Source organism: Pezoporus occidentalis, unplaced genomic scaffold (genome assembly GCF_034315485.1).
Source record: "Pezoporus occidentalis ecotype Australia unplaced genomic scaffold, CSIRO_AGI_Poc_V1 ctg4, whole genome shotgun sequence".
NCBI lineage: Eukaryota > Metazoa > Chordata > Aves > Psittaciformes > Psittacidae > Pezoporus > Pezoporus occidentalis.
This window is the reverse complement of record NW_026915724.1, coordinates 8,106,022-8,126,586: the sequence shown is the minus strand read 5'-3', so window position 1 is coordinate 8,126,586 and position 20,565 is coordinate 8,106,022. Positions and strand designations below refer to the sequence as shown.

The following is a 20,565-nucleotide window of genomic DNA, read 5'->3' as shown; positions in this document are numbered from 1 at the left end:
ATTTCCCTGAAGAGAGGGATTGCCAGTCTCACAGCACTGGCTGTGGGCAAAAGCAGATCTAGTACACTATTCGGACACTTGTCCCTGTGACCACTGGGCCTTCACAAGAACAGTACTGGAATATAACTTGTAAGTAAAACTGTAAAGGACTGATTCACCAGTACAGAACTGAGCTGAGTTTGGTTTGGGGAGTATCAATTTAAATAAAAGCAAAATGAGCACTTCCTTTCTTCCTTGGTGAAATAAGTATTCATTTCAGATCAAATGAAATATTTTATTAAAATAAAAAGATTTAATTATGAAGGGACAATTTAAACCTTTTTAATGAATAAAATATTCAGCAAACCAACCATTGTTTTTCCAGTACTCCCTTAAATTGGACTATACAGAAATGCTGACAGGAACACCTAAATTAAATGTGCTTTTGACTAATGCTTTTACAGGTCAGTCTCACTAAGGAAGAAAACAACCAAACAATAATATTATAAAACTAAACTGTCAAGAGTAGAGATTTTCAGTATCACCTTCATTTATTTTCACAGAAAATTGTTTTAAAAATAGAAAAAATCTGAAAGCTGAAATTGTAGTGATTATGAAATGATTTTACATTAACTTGATAAACAGTAAAATAGTGGTATGAAGATTTTTCTGCCTTTTGAGGGCTGCACTCTTTATTCGGTTTAAAATTATAATAAACCATGGAGAGCTTACTGAGCTAGGTAATGAAAGTAATACAGCAATTTAAGTGTTAATTTCTGACTCTCTATAATAGTTTCCAGTTTTTTTTTATCTTAGTGGGTTTTTTATGGTCATGCAATTGTAGTAATTGAAAGTAGATTATAAAAATGATTCTCCTCCAGATGTTTTCACGGGGAAAAGAAAAGATGGAATCTGAATGATGTTTCATCCGGGAAAATATGGAAATATAATTTTCATATAACATAATAGCCAGTATGCCTGTACCTGCAATCTCATTATTATAGGGAGAACGCACAAAATTTAATTAAATCAGACATGCTCTCTTGGTTCTTTCCCCATGCCCACCAGCATAGGCAGTGCAGAGAAAGGTGTATCTGGCATGTGTGTGAGCAGAGAGAAGTGTTCACCAGCACAGGTTCACCAGCAGTACAAAGTGTTAATGTCCTCTTGAGAAGCATCAGCCCCTCTCCACCTAACAGGAGAAGCTGTACTGGCATCAAGACCTCTTCCAGGATATGGCCAGATCTAGCCTAGGCTTTGCGATGGGAATATATTGGGCTAGGTGCTCATGTACTAAATGGTGAAGAAAGTGCAGGATTTTCTGTGCATGCTGAGGGCTAGAAGAGAGGAAATACTTATAATTCAGGGGGCTAAAGAGTGCTTATAACAGATTTTACAAGATGGGAAGATGATACCAGAAGACTAGAGGAGGGTAGGACAGCTCTGAGAATCTCACACACAACAGAGGTGTTTTTCTGGGTCCTACTGTTGACTGGAGAAAGGTGGCAACACTAGAGGCAGAAGGTGCCTGTCTCTTGTTTACAGCCCTGACTGGAGCCACTGGACTTTGGAGAAATGGAGGCTTAGAATCTGAGAGTGTAAAATTGTCAAGATGGGAACAAAACTGGATTTTGGCAGAGAAATTTGAGATACTGTCTTAAGCAAGATGATACATAGCAAGTGAGAGAGGGCAGACTTAGCATCCTCACAGACACAAGAGGTGAGAACTGTGTTGAAAAACTAGAATGTGGAGCTTAAATAATATAAAAGCCCAAGAAAAAAGAAACATCCTGAGTGGTGACAGGTAGCCACAGCACCGAAGTTAGAAGGGCTGAAAGAGAGAGATATCTTGTATTTGGTGATATTACCCACCTGAGGCAGGAGGGCAGCATGTGAGCCAGAAAGGCAAGGACCCTGCAGGTGAAATAGCTGGAGAAGAATGAGATGGAAAGGTTGGAAAGCAAAAAAAAAACCTTACTTTTCTTATATGAGAATTTGATTAGATTCTCCAAACCCTTCTGCTTTTCAGCTGTGCTGGAAAAATAATTATATGCTATCATGTCTTGAAAATGCATAGTGTCATTAATGAGAAAAGCCTGTGTGATCTCAAGTGTGCTGTGTCCTATGAACATGCAGGAGCCTCATACTAAGCCCAGTATCTTGGCAATCTCTGAAGCAATGCACAGAAAATACATGAAGCCGAAAGAGATTATGCTGTGTAAGCACTCACCAAATTTCTCTCATCTTCTGTAAATAAAAATCTTGTTATCTGAGCCACAGTGACATCTGAAATGGAGGAGCAGGGATACTGATGCACTCAGAGAAAAAAACCTCAGATGCTACATATGCATGAAAGGACTTTGGCTGTATCAGCATTGTTAGTGGGGATAATAGGCTCTCGTGGCACAACAGAGCAGGGGTCACCTCGCTGAGAGCAGAATGGGGATGGAGTTGCCATCTGCACATTCCTGATTCTCTTCACGATAATCAGCCCATATTTTCAGAACATACTTTGCATGCAAATGCGTGTGCTTGGCATTTACATCAGCAACATATGTGGCATTGTTTGAGCCACAAGCTCATTAGCACGTCGATGGGACATGCTACCTGAACAGAATGAAGCTTGCAGGACAGAAATTAAAAGGTACATGGAGTTAGCTGAGGGCAGAGTAGATAGTGGCAAAAAATAATACTTTATCTAGCAGCAGGGAGAGTCATACTTTTTATTTACCATATCTTTTGATCGATGGCTCTAATAACCTTACATTTGAAGGCATACAAAGATCAGTCATGACCTAAAATGTAGCTTTGACAAGAGCTCTGAGAACCAGCCCACAGCTGACTAAAGGCAATGGCTGTAAGCAGACAGAAGGAGTCTGGACTAGGCTTAGATGGATCAAAAAATCAAATCAAGGAAAGAGCAGAAAAAAGAAGACAGATGAATTCCTGAAGCAGCACTGACATTTACCTGTGACAAGAAAGCAGGAGAGGTACTGGTAGGAATGCAACTACTACTGTAGATGATGATTATTAAATTGTTCAAGAGAGCAGACTGTATTTACAGTGCATCACTTGTGACTGGAAATCATGACAGGTCAGTATGGATTTTTCTAACCAGTCTAAAGCTCATCTCAGGGCAAGAAGGGAGAAAGAAAAATTTAGCTATACATTACAGAAAAGAAACAAGTTCAGAGCTTTGATATGAAGAAAAAGAAGAAAAACAAGCAGTTAGCTTTAGCATATGAGCTGGCACCTACTTCTGGGCTACAGGAAAATGAATCTTACTGATCAGTGAATAGCTTGGACTAAGACTAAAGTAAACCATGTGGATGACATTCCTAGCAGTATAGAGGACTTGATTGCACTAGTAAGTCTGGATATGGAGAGAATCCTCATCTATGACTACATCAGAATAAATAATATAACCAAGGAGAGACTGATTTCTTGCAGTGACTTTATCTCTATTTGAGGGTCCTCAGCAGGGGAACTGAGGGTGATTTAAATACTTAAATGCATGCACAAACCACCAAGAAAGGAGAAGAATAGTGCCAGGACTGATGATAGTTTCTGGAGCTGTAGGCTGCTTTTGTACTGAAAGCCTGGCTGGATTTCATCTGCGTGGTCCAAACAGAGCTTAATAGAGGGGTTTTGAATTAGATAAAAAAAGGGAAAAAAAGGACTTCTCAAAATAGTGTGTCACAATCCAACCTGCGGCAGAGCTTTCAGGTAGATCTGCTTACACCTTTTCCTTCTAGTGAGCCCATGAAAATTATTTTTGTCTCTTCAGTTCCATTTCACTACGACAAGCTAGAGTAAAGTTACTGTTGCAGCCAAGGAAACTCAAATCAGCTGCACCTGAAACAGATTAAACCAAAAAGTCTTGTAAATAAATCTTTTCCTCCCCACATCCTCAACCCCTGTTCTTCAGGGTAGGTCCTTTCCTTCAGTCTTGCTCCCAGGCCAGAAACTTTTAGTGGCCTCCTAATTGCAGGAAATTTTACACAGTACCTCTCCCTGAGAGAACTTTCTTTCCATCACCTTTGAGGTCTGGTTGCATCTCTGCCTTCCTGCCCTACTCAGGAGCCTTCAGCCCTGCTGCCATAGCAGGCTCCCTGCTGCAGGCATCCCTGAGCAGCCCAGCTCAGGCTCCACAAACACCCTTACCTGCTGTCGTCTCCTCTTCCCTGCTCCCTTTTCCTCCTCCCTGCCAGGGCTCTGCCCGCCTCAAGTGCAGCAGCCCAGACTAGTATATAGACAAAATATATAGTACCTACATTGTAAGTGGTGAACACATAAGTAAAACCCATCACCCTCTTGACAAATTTCAACTGATCTAGGAAGTTAAGTCAATGTAGAAACTCAGTTATCAGAAGGGTTATGAAGATGAATCTCCTTCCTCTGCAAAGCACTACATTGTATTGTATAATATAATAAAGAACAATATATTTAATATAATATATCACATAAACCAGGAAGCCCACTGCACACCTCATTCTGAGAACAAAAATAATTGAAGAACAAGTAAAATTATACCCCAGCACAAGAGCACATGGCAATGGGCAGAACTAGAGGAACAGAACTGCCAGAGGGTGGTAATGGAAGTGAGGGCTTGTCTTGTGAAGACACTAATCTTGACATTACTAATAAATGAGGGTAATGCAACATGGAATAATAAAGAGTGGATATAAACATGAAAAACAGTGGTGAGAACAGGTACCAATCAGTACATAAACCGGGATTAACACAAAAGCAGTCAGGATACTGAACTATGGGTACAACTGAGCTGGTTTCTGAGCCTAGCTAAACCTGAACTCAGTGCTACCTGGCACATGAACACAATATCAAAACCAGGTTGGCATCAGCTGATTCCTCCTCCTCCAGACAAATACACTGTTCATTACTTCAGGCATGCACACATGGATGTGTACATAAAAACACGCAGAAGAAAGTTATTTTGATTTAATCACCTCCTTTCACTTCTTTGCCATGATACTATCATCCCACCCACCCTGTAATACCTGTAATAAACTTAATGGCAGTCACCACAGGTGTTTGGTGGCCTTTAATGCACCTTTTGCATGCATCCAGGTTGCTTTGCAGTTGCACGGATAACTAGATCACCTTACAGTTGCAAGCTGGCTTTGTGAAGTTTGAAACCCATGAATTCTGACTGATTTTGATACCGTTATTATCTCGGCTGTACAGTCAGCATATCACAATACTGCCAAATTTAAGTGCAACATGGAAGTGTACCATAGCAATCTAAACATCTTACATCCCACTGTGACTTATTTATTTTTAACTTGCTTTATTTATGACATTTTTCCATTTCAATGCTTTGCTTTTTTTCCATTACATTTAATCAAATTTTATTTTATTTTTCATTTTGTAGATCTCATATGGGTGTTTTTGAAACTGAAGCCAATTGAGAAGCATCTGCAGACAACAGAATGCTGTCAAGTGTGAACAATGAAATTTCTTCTCAGAGAGGAGAGCAAGCAAAGCACACTCTCAAAAAATCAGGGAAAGCTTTGTCCAAACAAAAACCATGCTTATGTCTTCATTGGAGTTTCCAGTGTGTTGCAACCTAGCTCTGAAGAGCACTGTAAACCAAGACGGAGCTGACCCAGCCTTTACAGTCAGCAATACTAATTACTTTTAGACCACCATCAGCTAGTCTAGCTTAGGCCTATTGTACTTCAACAGTACAGGATCATAAAGCAATGATTGCTTTCTTATGAAGATGTTTTAGTTTAAAATGATTTTTTTCTCCTTTTTTTTTTTTTTAAATTCTCCAGATCTCAGTAGAAAGCCTCATAAATGTTATATGGAGACATTTTCCACATCTCTAACCTAAGTTAATTTCTTTTATGTTTTATCTGAAGTCACTGGGATTGTCATGTTTTTTTATGGGATAATTATAATATCCCTGTAAAGTTTTATTACCTTAACATACTGGTATATATTCTCAAACCTAGCTCTAGTTTAATATGTATTTCCAAATAATTAATATGTAGGATAGACAAGCACTTGGTGCAGCAGAGAAATTAGACATCAGGAGAGTCTCTGAGGGAGAGATGAATCCTGTCCACATTCCCGTCCTCCCTGTAAGGGTGGCCAAGAGAGGTTAAACTGAAAAAATTGGTACCAGCAGGTTGCCAGCACCTTCCTGGTGGTAGAACAGATTTAACACAGAGTTGTCAACCTGAAGAGGTAAAAATATATGAGATGAGGCTTCCACATCAAGAGTTTGATCATGCGAATGAAAAGAAATACTATGGGGAAAAGGGCTGGGGTTTTTTTTGTGTTTGCAAGTGTTAGGACAGGAAAGTGGGTTTGCCTTCTTCATGCAAGATGAGCTTCTCATAAATCTTATGTTTATTAAGAGTTGCATGTCTAAGGAATGAGAAAGAAATACTTTGGTAAGGTCTTGAAGGCTAATACTGCCTATGTCTGTGACACCATGAGTGCATCCAGAGTGGTAGCTCTGAGTCAGCTAGCTCTGTACTGCTGGTGCTCTGCCTGTCCCAGCAAAGGGTTCAGCACAGATGAATAGACAAATGTCTCAATACAGGTCTGAATGGGTTATTTTGCAGTAGACCGTGCAAAAGCCCTGCTATTACCCATCGCTTCATGTAGCTGGATGGATACATGCTGAGTACAGGGTGGCTCTAGGAGCTGCCATGCAAACCTGTCTGGAGGGAGATCACTGAAACCATCATCTGTGGCTTCACAATGAGCATGCTATCCATCCTTTTTCCTGAGCAGAGATGGGAAGACTTTACAGTTTGGTTGCAAACATAATTTTTTCTTTGTCAGAAACAACAGGTACTGGCATGACAGCTTTGTGCTCCACAGGCTTATTTTTCCTCAGGCAATGGTACCTGAGCTCTTGATCCCACAGGTATGGCCACAAAAGGAATCATTAACTATAACAGAAAACAAAACCAATAGTAGCTACTACTTACAGATAACGTAAGATGCAGGAAGACAAGTGAAGCAGATGCAGCAAACACCTGACGTTGGTATCTCAGAGTTACCTTTCAACACTTCCCAGGAGGGGAACAGCCTTTACCACATTACGGATTACCAGAGGCACGATCAGTGACAGAGGCCTCTGTCACGTAAATTGATCAGCAAGGCCTCTGATTATTTTGCAGAGAAAAAAAATATTTGTATTGGTTCAGTAAGAGTTGACGGTACAGAGAAATTTTGACATGGGATATCTCCAGATACCACAAAATCTGCACAATACCATCCAGGAATACCCATACATAAGCATGGGTGCCTTATGAACTAAGTAAATATCAGTGGATAAAAGTAATAGCCCGCTCCTTTTATTAATAGCCAGTACTTTTGTATTTTCCCCATTTCTCCTTGCCTGGTAGCTATGGGAAATGCCCATCCATACAGACATTAATTTTAATAAAAACTTCTTCCTTTTCTGTTCCACCGTATCTCCTTATGTCTTCTCTTGCAATCTTGCCATCTATGCAGAGAGCTTTTTCAAGCAGTTTCTAATTTTATCTTCAGCTGTGAAGTTTTTGAAGATTATCTGTTTGAAAAAGACTGCAAGAAAAAATAGGCTGAGCTGAATAAATAGTTCTAACATTTTGATATCTCATGGGTGAAAGAGCTGTTCAGAACATGGGGGTAGGATGAGGTTCTGAAAATGACGAGCGTATTAAAGATGCCTTGCTGCTTTTCTTTGGAAACACAGGGCTTTAGGTCATGCAACCTCCTTAACCCAGGTCAACTTTATTACAGATGTCTGATGCAGTCCTTGCAATGCAGCAGCTCAAGAAAGAAAAGAAACGGGGCAGAAAGAGATGAGTAAGAAGGACTGGGTAATAAGCTTCTGATCCACGTTACTGCAGCCATACGAACAACGGAAGTGTCTACAAAGTAGTAAGTCATAACTGTGCAACAAGTCATGTCCTGCTTTGCTGTGAAAGCTTTCAGGAAATAATTATACCACTTTTTGCCAGTATATATCTGCCTTTAGAATAAGAATAATACTTATCTGCATTTACAGAAACACTATGAAAGGCTTGGATAGAAAAGACTACATGGATATTATGCAGGGATATTCCTAAATTCCTTACCAATGTACATTGGATCAGTGCCTAATATTTGGAATGTCTAACTGAAGATAAATTTAAATAGGTAACACTGCTCAGTTATTTGCCAAAGTAAATTACGATGTGTTTTTTTAGACATAGGAGTTGCTCACTTAAAGATAGTGCTTTACTTTGCCACAAAATAATTGGCACAATGCAATATATTTAACATGGGAAAAAATAAATTGTAGGTTTTGTTCTGCTTGGCAGGCATTGTACCGAAACCTATATATTCTCAAAACCTGCAAACCCATTAAATAAAATCACTGCTTCTCAAGAAAACCTGATACAGCTTCAGACTATTTGGGGGATAAGTTGTTTCCTTTTCTCATATTTGAAGCATTTTTTTTCATTGTTTGTATTTGTCTTCACTTCCAGTGTTTTCCCCAAACACCTTTCTATGTTGTCTGTGGGAGTAGTCACAAAGCAATAGAAACATGCCAAACATATTGATTACCAAGTAAAATGGTTACCCAGGCAACAAAAAATCCTAGGAAAGCTCTTAAAACTTCCTTCCTTTCTCATGTGACTCCTTTCTTTCTTTTTTCTTTTTCTGGTGGTTTCAGAAATCATGGATATCGGATATAAAAGTACTTGCTCTGAATATGTAGCAATGGAGAAAAGGTGATTCATGCCTAGATTATCTCTACCACCAGGAATATAACTACCCACATTACTGCCTTAGCAATCCATCACTTGCAAAACGGGTAGGCAATTTTTTGTAATTTTGGGGGACAGAGGAACCCTCTCCCACCAATTTCTAAATCTATATTCAGAAGTGATCTGAGGAAAGAAATTCAAGGAATAGAATTTTCCCAAAGTGTCAAGGTGGGCAAGATGAACAATAGCATGTTCCCATCAATTGCAAGATGGGCAATATTCACATAGCAACTGAAAGTTTGCTCTGCTTTGCACAGAGCAAAGGAAATTAGTGTCCTTTCTCTGTGGGTGGTTTTTATCAAGCACTGACTACATGTGACAATAGTGACCTAACCAGAAGAGCAGCAGGGACCAGAGCTGGTGGTAGTAGGCTCATGCAGTTACTCAGCCTCCTTCTAGGCACAGCCTGGTTGTTCCAGTGTATTTAAAAGCATGTGCAATAGGAAATATGCATAAAGCTCACTTGGGAGCAACTTTAGATGGCTCGTTTCTGTCTCCTGCTTGGTTCAAGCCCCAGACACACAGAAAACTGCCTCCTTGCTGCTCGAGCGTGAATGCTCAACTTTTCAACCATTTGGGTATTTTGGAAGGAATTGCTTTGCAGGCATTAAGTAGATGCTTGCTAGTCCCTTCATTTGTAAGCAGGAACTGTAACTGGACTATGAGGAAAGAGGGAAACATGTAACAATGCTTACATTAGGGTTTGAGGTTTTGTTAGAGTAAGGGAATCTAAGCCAGCAATTCAGAAAACAGGGCACTACTGTTCAGGCTTTGATATGCTGATTTTTTCATCCCTGAACAAATGGTGGTAGGGTTTTTTTTGTCCTCCTATACTGGCTTTCCAAATAAAAATGGGTTTGAAAAGCCACAATTACAGAGGTTACAAATAACACGCAGCAACACAGCTGGCACTGGAACATTTCCAGAACATAATCACCTGTCGTGCGCACTAATTCCCGTCGTGATAAGGGCCCATTATTTCCAGTGGGGTCCGACAGATCTGTTGTCAAAAATGTCATCTCTTAATGGATCAGGTTTGGGATTGTCTGAGCCTTAGCCTGCTTTCCTATGTCAGCTTGTGTTAAGAAGGTACGTTATTCCTTTGAATGATGGCTTTTTATTTGTCCCAGGCTAGTATGGTTAATAGAAGGCTGAAGAAAATGTGATTAAGCTACATGGAACCATAAATTAGCTTGCTATGAAAAGAAATGTCACAAGCAAAACTTTCCAGTAAACATCATCCTAAAGGGAACTGAATAGCGTACAAAGCATGAGGAGAAACACAGTGGTTAATTTTTATAGGTGGAATATTACTTCAGTACAACAAAAGGCAGTTCTCTAACTCCCTTTATTTGAACAGATGTTTGCCTTGTGTTGTCTTTTATACTCTCAGCACTTGGCTGTCAGTCTTGTGTGGCAAAGCTCTGCTAATGCCCTTCTAATACATAGTCTCCTTTATTTTTTTTCTGATTGAAAAATGTAGACCCCTCAAGTGAGACAGCAGTATTTGTCTCACACACCAGAAGCTGGAATCACTGTCACTTCTATTAGCAGCCTTCTGCTGAGAAACACAAAGATGATAACAGTGAGCACTAACATTTTGACATGTACCAGTCACAGGACTTAATAGTAACATCAAATTGACATACCTACCTCATAGGGGAAAGAGTGAGTCCTCAAAGGAAATACAGTCCCACTTCCCTGTAACTGTCACCACTTTCCTTCCCATGACACCTATTTGGGGATGTTGGATCAAAACAGTGAAATCAGTTTTAGGATTACATCCCAACCTGACTGATTTTGCTGCACAAGCTGGTCAGAGTCTTTTCAATTGCACTCACAGTCATCTGCTGCTGTAACAGAGTCCAGTGCTCCCATTGAGACCTCTGCCTATCTCCCACAATTCTCAAGGGACCATTGTCCAGTTAAAATGGGAATACAAGGACTGTTCATCATTAAATACCAGAAGTTCATGTGATTTTTGCTATCAGTGCTTCCCAGCAGCCAAGCTTATTTTAATAAACCTCGTACCTTTTGAATTCTGGCATCTTTGAAGACGGGTGCACTCCCAAAAGCCAGGTGAGTTTTGTTTTCCTGCAGGGTGGGAAGGTCCTCCGATGCCACAAATATCCCATACCCCAGCAAGTCAGAATTTGCATGGAGGTATCCTAGTGCAGCAAGAACCTGTAACTCCATGTATGTATTTAGATTGCTTTTCGTTCTTTGTCGCTTTATTTCATTTCCTCTTTTCTGTATGGATTAATAACAGGTCTATGTGTGGCCAGGAGCTGTACCCTTGAAGAGCTGTACCCTGTAAGGCCCCCTGGGCTTGCATGGCAGCAGCTAGGACTGGCACATGCCCCACAGCGTGGGTCTCTTAAAAGAAGTACCTCCAGGGCAGTTATGGGGAAGGGATGCTCCTGCCTTTCACGTGTGCCTGTGTGAGGGTGCAGGCACATGTAGTAGTTGCTCTTATTACTCACTCCTTGGCAATTAACGGCATGTCTTACACAATGATTGATGAGGTATTAAGCATAGGCTGTGGTTTATTGGATGGTAAGCATGTTGGTGCTACATGGATATCATTGACTCAACAATCTCCTTCTGTGCTCCCAGCCCTTCTCATGTTGATGCTGGACCCAGGCTATTTTTTCATTGTTGAATATTTGCCTTTTAATTTTCTCTCATCTTTCTCTTCCCTTCTCTGTGCCTAGTAATTATCTGTTACTTATTATATGGACAGGACAATTTTCCTTCATTACTTGATCTGAGCCACTTAAGTGGATACTGTTACTGAAAGCCCTGGGAAGAAGGTAGGTCTGAGAAGACAGTGGTTATTGCTGGAGGCCACAATTAATTACAGATGCCAATATGGAAGTATGGAGAAGAGCAACAGGTGAAAGGAGGGAGCATTCAAAACAGCGTCATCAGCAGATGTGGCTTGTTATCAGGAGTGTTATAGCTAGCAGTACCACTAGTAAAGCCCTAGAGGTTTAGCCCTCCTTTACTACTTCCTAATAAAGTGATATAAAATAAAGTGTTATTTGATTTCATAAAGAAATTTAAAGGATAATATATTCACTATTCCCATGATATTTCCTTTCTAAGATTGTCTGTTCCACTTGACAAGTTTATGAGCTAACAAGTTAAGTTCTTATGCAGTCAGAAAGAAATTCAAAGCCTACAGGTAGCATGCAGACTATTTGTAAACTGGGGTCCCAGAGTGACACAAATCCTGCTTAGGATGAACAGAATGGCTTGCTCCTAACTTTATTTTCAAGTACATCGTTTTTTTTTCCAACTCCATCAGCTGATCTAACAAAAGACATTGACTCTTAAAACGAATGTTGTCTCAGTAGTCCTAAGCCACACACCTGAAATTGCCCCCCATCTCCACATGTGGCACTTAACAATTGCTCTATGGCAAAGAAAGTCACTTTTTTGCAAATACATCAGATGTGACAATAACAATGACTTGTTCTCTTAGGTAATAGCAAAATGACTAATTGAAGTAGGTAGCCAGAATTTGGGATCTTCCTGGGCTGAGATGGTTCCTGCACACATTGAATAATTCCCAGTAAATGTCCCAGTCTTGGTGATGTAGGAGAGGTCAGATAGGAAAAATGAAAGACACTCACCATCCTTCTAAGTTGTGCCTACAATAGAAAGTGAACTACATAGAAAGTGAACAATAATCAATAAGCCGGAAAGTGAAAGTTCTAAAATGAACAAACATCCTGTTAAGTTCAGCCTGGAGAAGCAGAAGAGCCAGATGAGCCTGGTGGACTCATGAGCCTGGGGTGCTGTTTCTTTACATTTGGTACAATGACTTTTAACAGAGCTAGGCACGCTGGTACCTCAACAGGTTCATGCAGAGCTAGATCGGGCATCTCTGTTGTGCCACAAATGCTTGTCTGAAGTTCTGGAGCAATTGGTCCTCGTAGTGACTCTGACGTACCCCAGAAAGCCTCTCTTCTGTTCATGCTTTCATAAAATATATACATATTGTTTCAGAAAAAGCACAGTTTATTATGTCTACAGCATTAGGCACATACACATGAACCCCTGTCTTACTAAGCTTTACAAATATTGAAGAAGGCAGGGTTTGCTACCCAGTATTTGCTTTTTACAAAGAAGTAGCTAAAGGTTGTTTATTGTTTTATTTTCCATTGTAAATAAAAAATCCAAATTATATGTTCCCTTAGGGTAAACAAAAATGAAAGAATCTAATTAAATTGGCACTTAAATTGATTCTTCTCTAGTCTATTCTATTGAAAGCTCAAACGCACAACACAGTTTGTATGTATAAAACACTAACACAGATAATTTCTTCTACTGTGATGGGTTGCAAATCCCTCCAGCAGAAATGACTGATTAACCTAGACTCCATTATCCATTGGGTTTTCCAGTCAGGCTTCAGTCTTGAGAAGATTTAATGTCCTTGAATACCTTTGTTTTGCAAGATTCAGACCTTCAATTTCAGCTCTACTGTCTAGTTCATTGTGGTGGTTTAAACCCAGCCACGCAGCTTGTTCACTCACTCCCCCTCTTCTTGCCCTCCCCCTACTCCCAGAGGAGCGGAGAGGAGAATCGAAAAGAATGCAACTCCCACAGGTTGAGATAAGAACAGTTTAGTAACTAAGGTATAACACAAATCACTACTGCTACCACCAGTAATAATAATGATACAGGAAGTAACAAGGGAAGAGAATACAACACCTCACCGCCAGCCAACTGATAACTCGCCCCCCCCAGCCCAACAAAGCACCGACCGATACCTCCTCCAACCCTGCAGTCTCCCAGCCCTTCCGGCTAACTCCCAGTTACATCCTGGACATGACGTGCTGTGGTATGGAATACCTCTTTGGTCAGTTTGGGTCAGGTGTCCTGTCTCTGCTTCCTCCTGGCTTCCCCTCCTCCCTGACAGAGCATGAGGCTCACAAAGTCCTTGGCCAAACCAGAACATCATTGTTATCAGCTCTGTTCCCAGGCCGAAAGTCAAAACACAGCACTGCACCAGCTACCAAGGAGAAAAATGACTGCTACTGCTGAACCCAGGGCATTCATATATACATGTAAGCTGCTGACTACAAGGAAAGTAGAAGACCTATACAGCCTTGGATTCAAATAATTTAACTGTAAACTCTGACAAATCAGAACTGCAAGTGGGGGATGCATTTTGTTCATTACTGTCACTCTGCAATAGGAGGTACCTCCATACAGTTATGATGTGTCATCTTTATAATTTTACACAATCACTAGAAATGTGAGTTGCATTTTAGGCACCTCCTCCTCCAGCTACATATGCTGTACACACCAGCACCTGAACGATGACAGTAGAAAATAAAGAAACATACAGAAATCACTGAAGGTGCTGTCAGCAGCCTGTGTTTTCTTGCATGTAAAAGGAGCTCCTTCATCTTTACTATTGATCTATCTTTTCCTTTAATGAAAGAAGCCAAGAGAGCAGGGGATCAAGAAATTAGGAGAGGAACACTTGGACTGAAGTGGAACAGTTTTAAAAATAAACCCAGCTGGAGGTTTGAAAACTGGGAATGAGATCAAATTCATGAAAATCAGCCAACGTTTCTGTTGGGTGACTACTAATTTCGAATTCTTCATTTTTCAGATCCCACAGCAGAATTCAAGAGTAGTCTGACAGTGCTCAGGATCAGACCTCTGGAAATCTGACCTTTTGTCAACATTAAACTGGGCACTCAGAATTTCTACTTGCTTTTGAGAAGTGTTAGTCTTTGGGAATGTGCCCTGCGGAAGGTAAATATTTCTCTTTTTATTCTTTTTCCCCTTCCTTCCTATGCTTCTGTAGTTATTTTGTCCCAGGCTACCAATCCACTGCAGCAAATGAATTCTTCTGTTGTGGTTTAGCATAGGAATATGCTTTAGGATGGAATAAACTGAAGGATTAGACCAGTAAAGGTATCTAGGAGTAACTTCATGTATGGAGGAAGTGTAATCCCATGAGTTTTCTCGCACATTATGGGTGAGCTGCAGATGGACCCAAAAATAAGAGCTAGCCCTTGTTTCAATTGTGATAGGGAATTGTATGTGTTGTCAGGTTAATTCAGGCTTTAGTGAAATCCATTAAAAAAAACATTTTCTTTGCACAAAAACCTGCTCATCTCCTTCTGCCACTTGAATCTGACAGATGTTCAAAACCCTCTGAAGATTAGTCTTGTGGAGAGAGAATACGTGTGAGTAAAACTGAAGGTAAAATCCTAATTTCGTAACATAAATGGAAAATGTCCCATTGACATCCACCGAACTAAGACTTTGCATTAAGTGGCTTTGTACAGAGCACTTCTCTTTCTAAAAGCAGTCTTTATGCATCGAAGCTTCCACAGCGAAGCTAATTTATAATCTGGTCAGGACCTGTGTACGGGTGTGTACATTTATATGTCTGACATGAAAATTTTCTACCAGCCAATCACCACTCCAGGGCAGACTGGAAACTGGCAGAGTAGCTAATTACTCTCACCAAGAGAAATCTGCTAGCTTGATTCATGCCTGTTTACCAATTGTCGCTGTTGTTTCAGCCGTATTCTCAGAAAAGGATTTGCTAGGGATGACTCTCCTGCAACTTTGTTTTTCAGTTTTGCTATGCTACAAGCCACGTCTCATTCTTCATTCCCAGAGGCACTTCCCTGGACTTCCACATAATGGTAGTGATAGCCATTGAGTAGGTAGTAATTAGGCTAATTACTGTATGGCACCATTCTCTTTCATGACACTATTCATCTGTAGATCTAAAACTACACCTGGAAGGCGATGTCACAGTCACTGCTTAAAGATTCCTTAACAGAATGCTGAGGTTAACACTGAGGCTTCAACCTTACTTAAAATCTTCCAACCGGGGTAAATAAGTACTAACTGTGCTAAAAGGCGCTGGTGTTGTCAGGGAGCACCTGACACAGTCTCACTGAAGTCAGCAGAAAAACTAACATTGATTTGGATCAGACTGACAAAGTAGGAAAAACAAAGAGGGTAACTCGAACACTGATACCGTTTTTTCCATTTCCTGCTTCACTGAATATAAAGAACTCTTCCACTATGCAGAAATTTACCTTAATCTCTAAGTGCATGTTATAAATAAAAGGTTTTTTTTTAATTGTTAGGAAAATAACAATGTTCACCCTTTGGCTCATGTGTATATCACTGTTACAGTGCAGGTTGTGGCCATGTAATGACTGCTCAGCAATGCCTGTTTTTTTTTCTGTGATATATCTTTCTGCCTCAAGAGGTTGCTTGTAAATGAGTGGATGGACAGTCACCACATCTGCTATTTTGATGACTCTTGTAGGTCAAGGCCTTCTTCTGTTTATGGCATATGTAGGACTGGGGGGTTGGAGTCACCTAGACAGTAGGAAAGTTCTCTTCCATTACAAAGGATCTGAAGTGAGCGAGATGTTAAAGAATATACCATCCAGCATGCTGTTCCAAGACCTAACAGCTACTAAATAGTATCTGGTCCTTCTAAAATGAAAATGGAAGAGCAATTGCCTCCTTTTGCAGAATTTCAAGTGCACTTTAAACAACAGAAGTGTTTGTCCACCTGCACAAGCCCTCTTACAGAAATAATTCACCCTGCCAAGTAGACTGTACTTGTAGTTCCTTGGGAAAATCAGGTTGTCTGAAAATGCTTCCTATCTTTTTTCTTGGGGAGCAGTATTCCTCAGCTCTCCCTATGAGATCATTCTGGGAGCGGGAGCCAGTACCAAGCTAAGCCTGCCAAGCCTTTTCTGAATTATACTGGTTGGCCAGGGCTCCCGCCAGGGCTCCCACCATGCCCTGGTGCAGTTACGGATGACCAGAGCACAGCTCACTCTCCCTTCTCATGGGAAGGAGGGCACTGACAAGGCTTGGCAGAGGGACAGCTTCTGAGACTCAGAATCCCCCAAATCCCCATAGAAGTAGTGCAGAGCCTGTCAGTTGGCCCTGGTATACCTCCTTTGTTAGAACATTTATTAAATGATATCTTTGCATTTCAGCAATTTGTCATGCCAAGGAAGACAAAAGCTTTGCCTGGTCCACTATCTGACTTCAAGAAGTGGCCAGAAGCAGCTGGCTTGAGAGGATATAGAACCAAGGCGAAGTTAGCAATACCTCCTGCTGCACTCCCTCAGCTTTGCCTCCACCAATCTCTGCCTACCACTTGACCAAAAGTGGTACCCTTGTATTTGCATGTGTGTCCAAAATAACAGGCCCATGTGCACAAAGAACTCTTGGTAGGTGGCAGTGTCCACTGCTGCCACCATCCCTCCTCCAGCATGTGACCCAATGTGCTCAGCAGCCGCCTGCATCCACTTACCGATGTCCTGCTTGCTCATAATGCAACGAATTCTAAGGACTGAAGCATGTGTCCAAACTGGCTCTGAGCAATGATGCTCCAGTCTAGATTTGTAACCAATTTGTTTTTCCTGAACCTGGCTATTTTCCAACTCTGTGCTCTGGTTTGGTCTAAAGCTATGGTTTGTGTCTGAACCTGAGCCCAGAGCCTGCTTGAATAGGATCTGTGTTCTCTTTTGAGGCTATTTAAGATAGCAGTGGTCCCAGAGGAGTAACTTTGTGCCTTTGGAAGCAGCTCTCCCTCCCAGTGAAGCCTTTCATGGCAATGACCTCAGAAACAACCATGTGAAACAGTCCCTTTTAACAGGAAACACATTCAGACTGAACACAGAACTCAGTATTTGTGAACTTCAAATGCTTTTTGCAAAAGTTTTAAATACAAAGGTGTAAAACATTCAAACACCCAAGAATCTGGCAAGCTCCAACTTACCTCCAAGCACAAGTAAAGGAGAGGAAAGGGAGGAAAAGTCTGGGAGGAGCACGCCTGGCTATGGGGTCCGGGGAGCTGCCACTGATTCAGTGCAGACCTCAGCAAGTCAGTGGGGCAGTTCATGCACATCTGGGAGCCAAAATGCGTCACTTGTATGTCATTAATCCAGCAGTATTTTATAAACCTTTTATCTATGCTTTTTGATGAAGCAGAGTACAAATGGGTTAGTAATGGACAGCAAAGACTCCAAGATCCACCCTCACAGACCATAGTACCTGCGTATGCAGCATACATGCTGCTGCGCATGAAGCACCGATGAAAGGAGCCGAGTACCTGTTTCAGCTTTGAAGGGTGAGAATGTTTCTCTGTAGTTAATAAATTTTGGGCTAAGGACACATGAACAGGACCTTTTCTATGAGAAAATCAGTGGGCCTTCTTAACCTTCAGATCTGCCCTCTCCCCCCCCACCCCTTTTTCACTTGTGCTGACAGGCAGGATTTCTGGAAATAGTTGCTCTCCCAGTGATATAAGGGTAATTTATTTGTTTAGGTTGATGCTGAAGTTTAAAACTAGCTGTTTCCATTGTCACTCCTTACCAATCCAAACAAACAAGTAAAACAAAATTAGTGCTCTGAGGACCTATTGGACATTTCATTGTCAACACATCAATAAGGAATGTCTGACAAAGCCTTAAGGCAGATGATTAAATTCTTTATCTGTCACACCAAGGAAAGGCTGCTCCTCTTGGTAATAAGGCTATATTTGTTGTCCCTCAAGGAGAAGGTGGCACATAAATTCATGACTAGAAGCCATAAAGCTTTACTGGTTGCATGGTCTATTTGAAGATAAAAATAGCTCCTTTGGGTTGGGTAACAGATATTCCTTAAGCGTCAGTTGTCATATTTATCACAGAGATTTCAGAAAGTTATGAATTCCTGCACTTAAACCAGTAGCGTTTCCCTTGGAAACACGAATGATGACAAAATCTGCAAAAGCAAACACAGTTAACATCATTTTCCTTTTCAGCCTCATAAAAGTTTGTCCCCATCAAATCTATTAGTTTAGGCTTTTCTACATCTGAGCAGTTTTTGAAAACATAATTTTCTTATTTTAAAATTAGCCCTCATCTTGGGAATTTATTAGAAACTCATAATGAAAATGCCCTGGAGACGATGTTGGCATGAGCAGAAAGATGACGAATCACAAGTTGCCATGAAAAAATCAGATTGTGTATCAAAGGCAGTAGCTTGGAGAAGAAAATGCTATTGACAGAAGAATAGCAATCATAATTGGGGAAATAATGAAGGAGTAGGAGTCACAAACCCCTTGAGCTTTTATTCCCCTAGCACAGGTCACATTTTCAGAGGTGAATGTGAATAACTTACACTTCTCATGTGGTATATAGGATAGGAAACACTAGGATTTAGTATTGGTATTTTATGTTAGAATAATTCATGGGCAGTGAACAAAAACATGTTGAATCATATTTAGTTGTGCTAGTGTTAAATAAAGGAATAGGAAAAAATTGAAGACGGGCATCATGGGTGGCAAAAGACTTAAGCAACAAGTGCCAAAGATGCTGTATTCCTGGAGAAAGGATCCTTCCAAAGCAGCACTGAGTGTGATTAAAGCTGCTATAGGATTTAGAAATGCTGCTTGATTTTAAGAGAGAAATATGTGACAATGAGCCAAACTGAGGTTTCTTCTTCATGTTCTGCCAGAATCATGATTAAAGAAGTCAGTGGTTTCTCTGCTTTGGTTGTATTATTAGCTGCTCACACTTGATCATAAAAAAACATTAAGCAAAAAGCTAGTTAATTAGTTTCCTATGCTTATGGCTTTTTTGAGGCCACTAAACCCACTAGTGGGTTTTATCCTGTCCACAATGCTGAGCTGCATGGCTGAGGCATAGAGAAGGTCTTGTCAAGGTATGCCTCTGCAAGCCCACTCCTGCCTGCTGCACCAGAAGACACATCTCTGCTTCATACTGTGACCAGAATCAATCTGCTGGTTTTAATGTCATCCTTGGACAATACTTGCTTATATTCTAGGAACAAACAAACAAATTCTAAGAAACCTAGAGAATATCTGGTGAGTAAAGAAAAAACGCAAAACCAAAAGACCAGAGAAGGAGAGGGAGCATGAGACATTGTTGCAGGTCAGGGGTAAGGTCAAGTGTAAGAGTGATGTGTAAGAACTTGTGGAGTATTTGCTGGAAGTAGGAAAGCCCTTGGCTGCCTTTTTTTGCTGGATGAGTTCCTAAATCCACTCATCTATTTCACAAAAGACAAGGCAATGCTTCTAAAGTTAATCATAACCAATTTATATTTCCGAAAGTGTCACAATGTATTTTATTGACTCACTTGTCCTGTTGAATACAATGGCTTATTATTGCTGTTTTCATTACAGTGTGCATATGGCTCATGTGATTGAAATGAATAATACCTTCCCTATTTACTTAAGCTATTCAAGACTGCATTTGTACTTGTTGAAGCCATCACTCTTCTTTCCTGCATTATCATGGCTGCACCTCTGCTCAGAGAAAAAGGTGGATAATTTATTAGAAGATGGTTGCCTAGTTGTGAATTAACCTACCTTCTGTGGGTGCTAACTAAATGTAGTGGCTGGCATCTTTGCTGCAACACCAATCTTGTCATTGCCTCCACAGCTGCACCAGCTAGATGGCTCAGTCCTGGAATTCTGGTATCTGCTCAGATGGCATACAGTAAGTGTAGATACTGTATAATGTGTGGAAATTATTTATGAGAACTTCCATTAAATGAATTTCATAAAAGTTATCCATGCTGCCTTTAAGGGATTTATTAAAACCATCTGCATGTTAAGCTTGCAACATACCAATGAAGTGCCTTTTGCACCATGCCTGTAAAATTTCAAAGCAGGTGCACCCCTTCTGCAGCACCAATCTGGTCTCCTCTGATGTATTTTGAAGCTGAACATTCAGGCCAGTATGGGGTATTTTTCCACATGCCAGAGTTCCCCAGTATTGCTCCT

At 40.7% G+C, this 20,565-nt stretch overlaps 2 long non-coding RNA genes across 2 annotated transcripts; one reads left to right on the top strand and one right to left on the bottom strand.

Annotated features, from left to right (window-relative positions):
* Positions 1-1,531: 1,531 nt before the first annotated feature.
* Positions 1,532-7,429, top strand: LOC134171140 (uncharacterized). Its single transcript, XR_009967505.1, has 2 exons — positions 1,532-1,699; positions 5,372-7,429. It is a non-coding gene; the product is annotated as an uncharacterized LOC134171140 (long non-coding RNA).
* A 2,660-nt stretch (positions 7,430-10,089) lies between these two features.
* Positions 10,090-16,924, bottom strand: LOC134171139 (uncharacterized). Its single transcript, XR_009967504.1, has 3 exons — positions 16,881-16,924; positions 10,413-10,493; positions 10,090-10,320 (listed from the first exon to the last, which is right to left on the bottom strand). It is a non-coding gene; the product is annotated as an uncharacterized LOC134171139 (long non-coding RNA).
* Between the last annotated feature and the right edge of the window lie 3,641 nt (positions 16,925-20,565).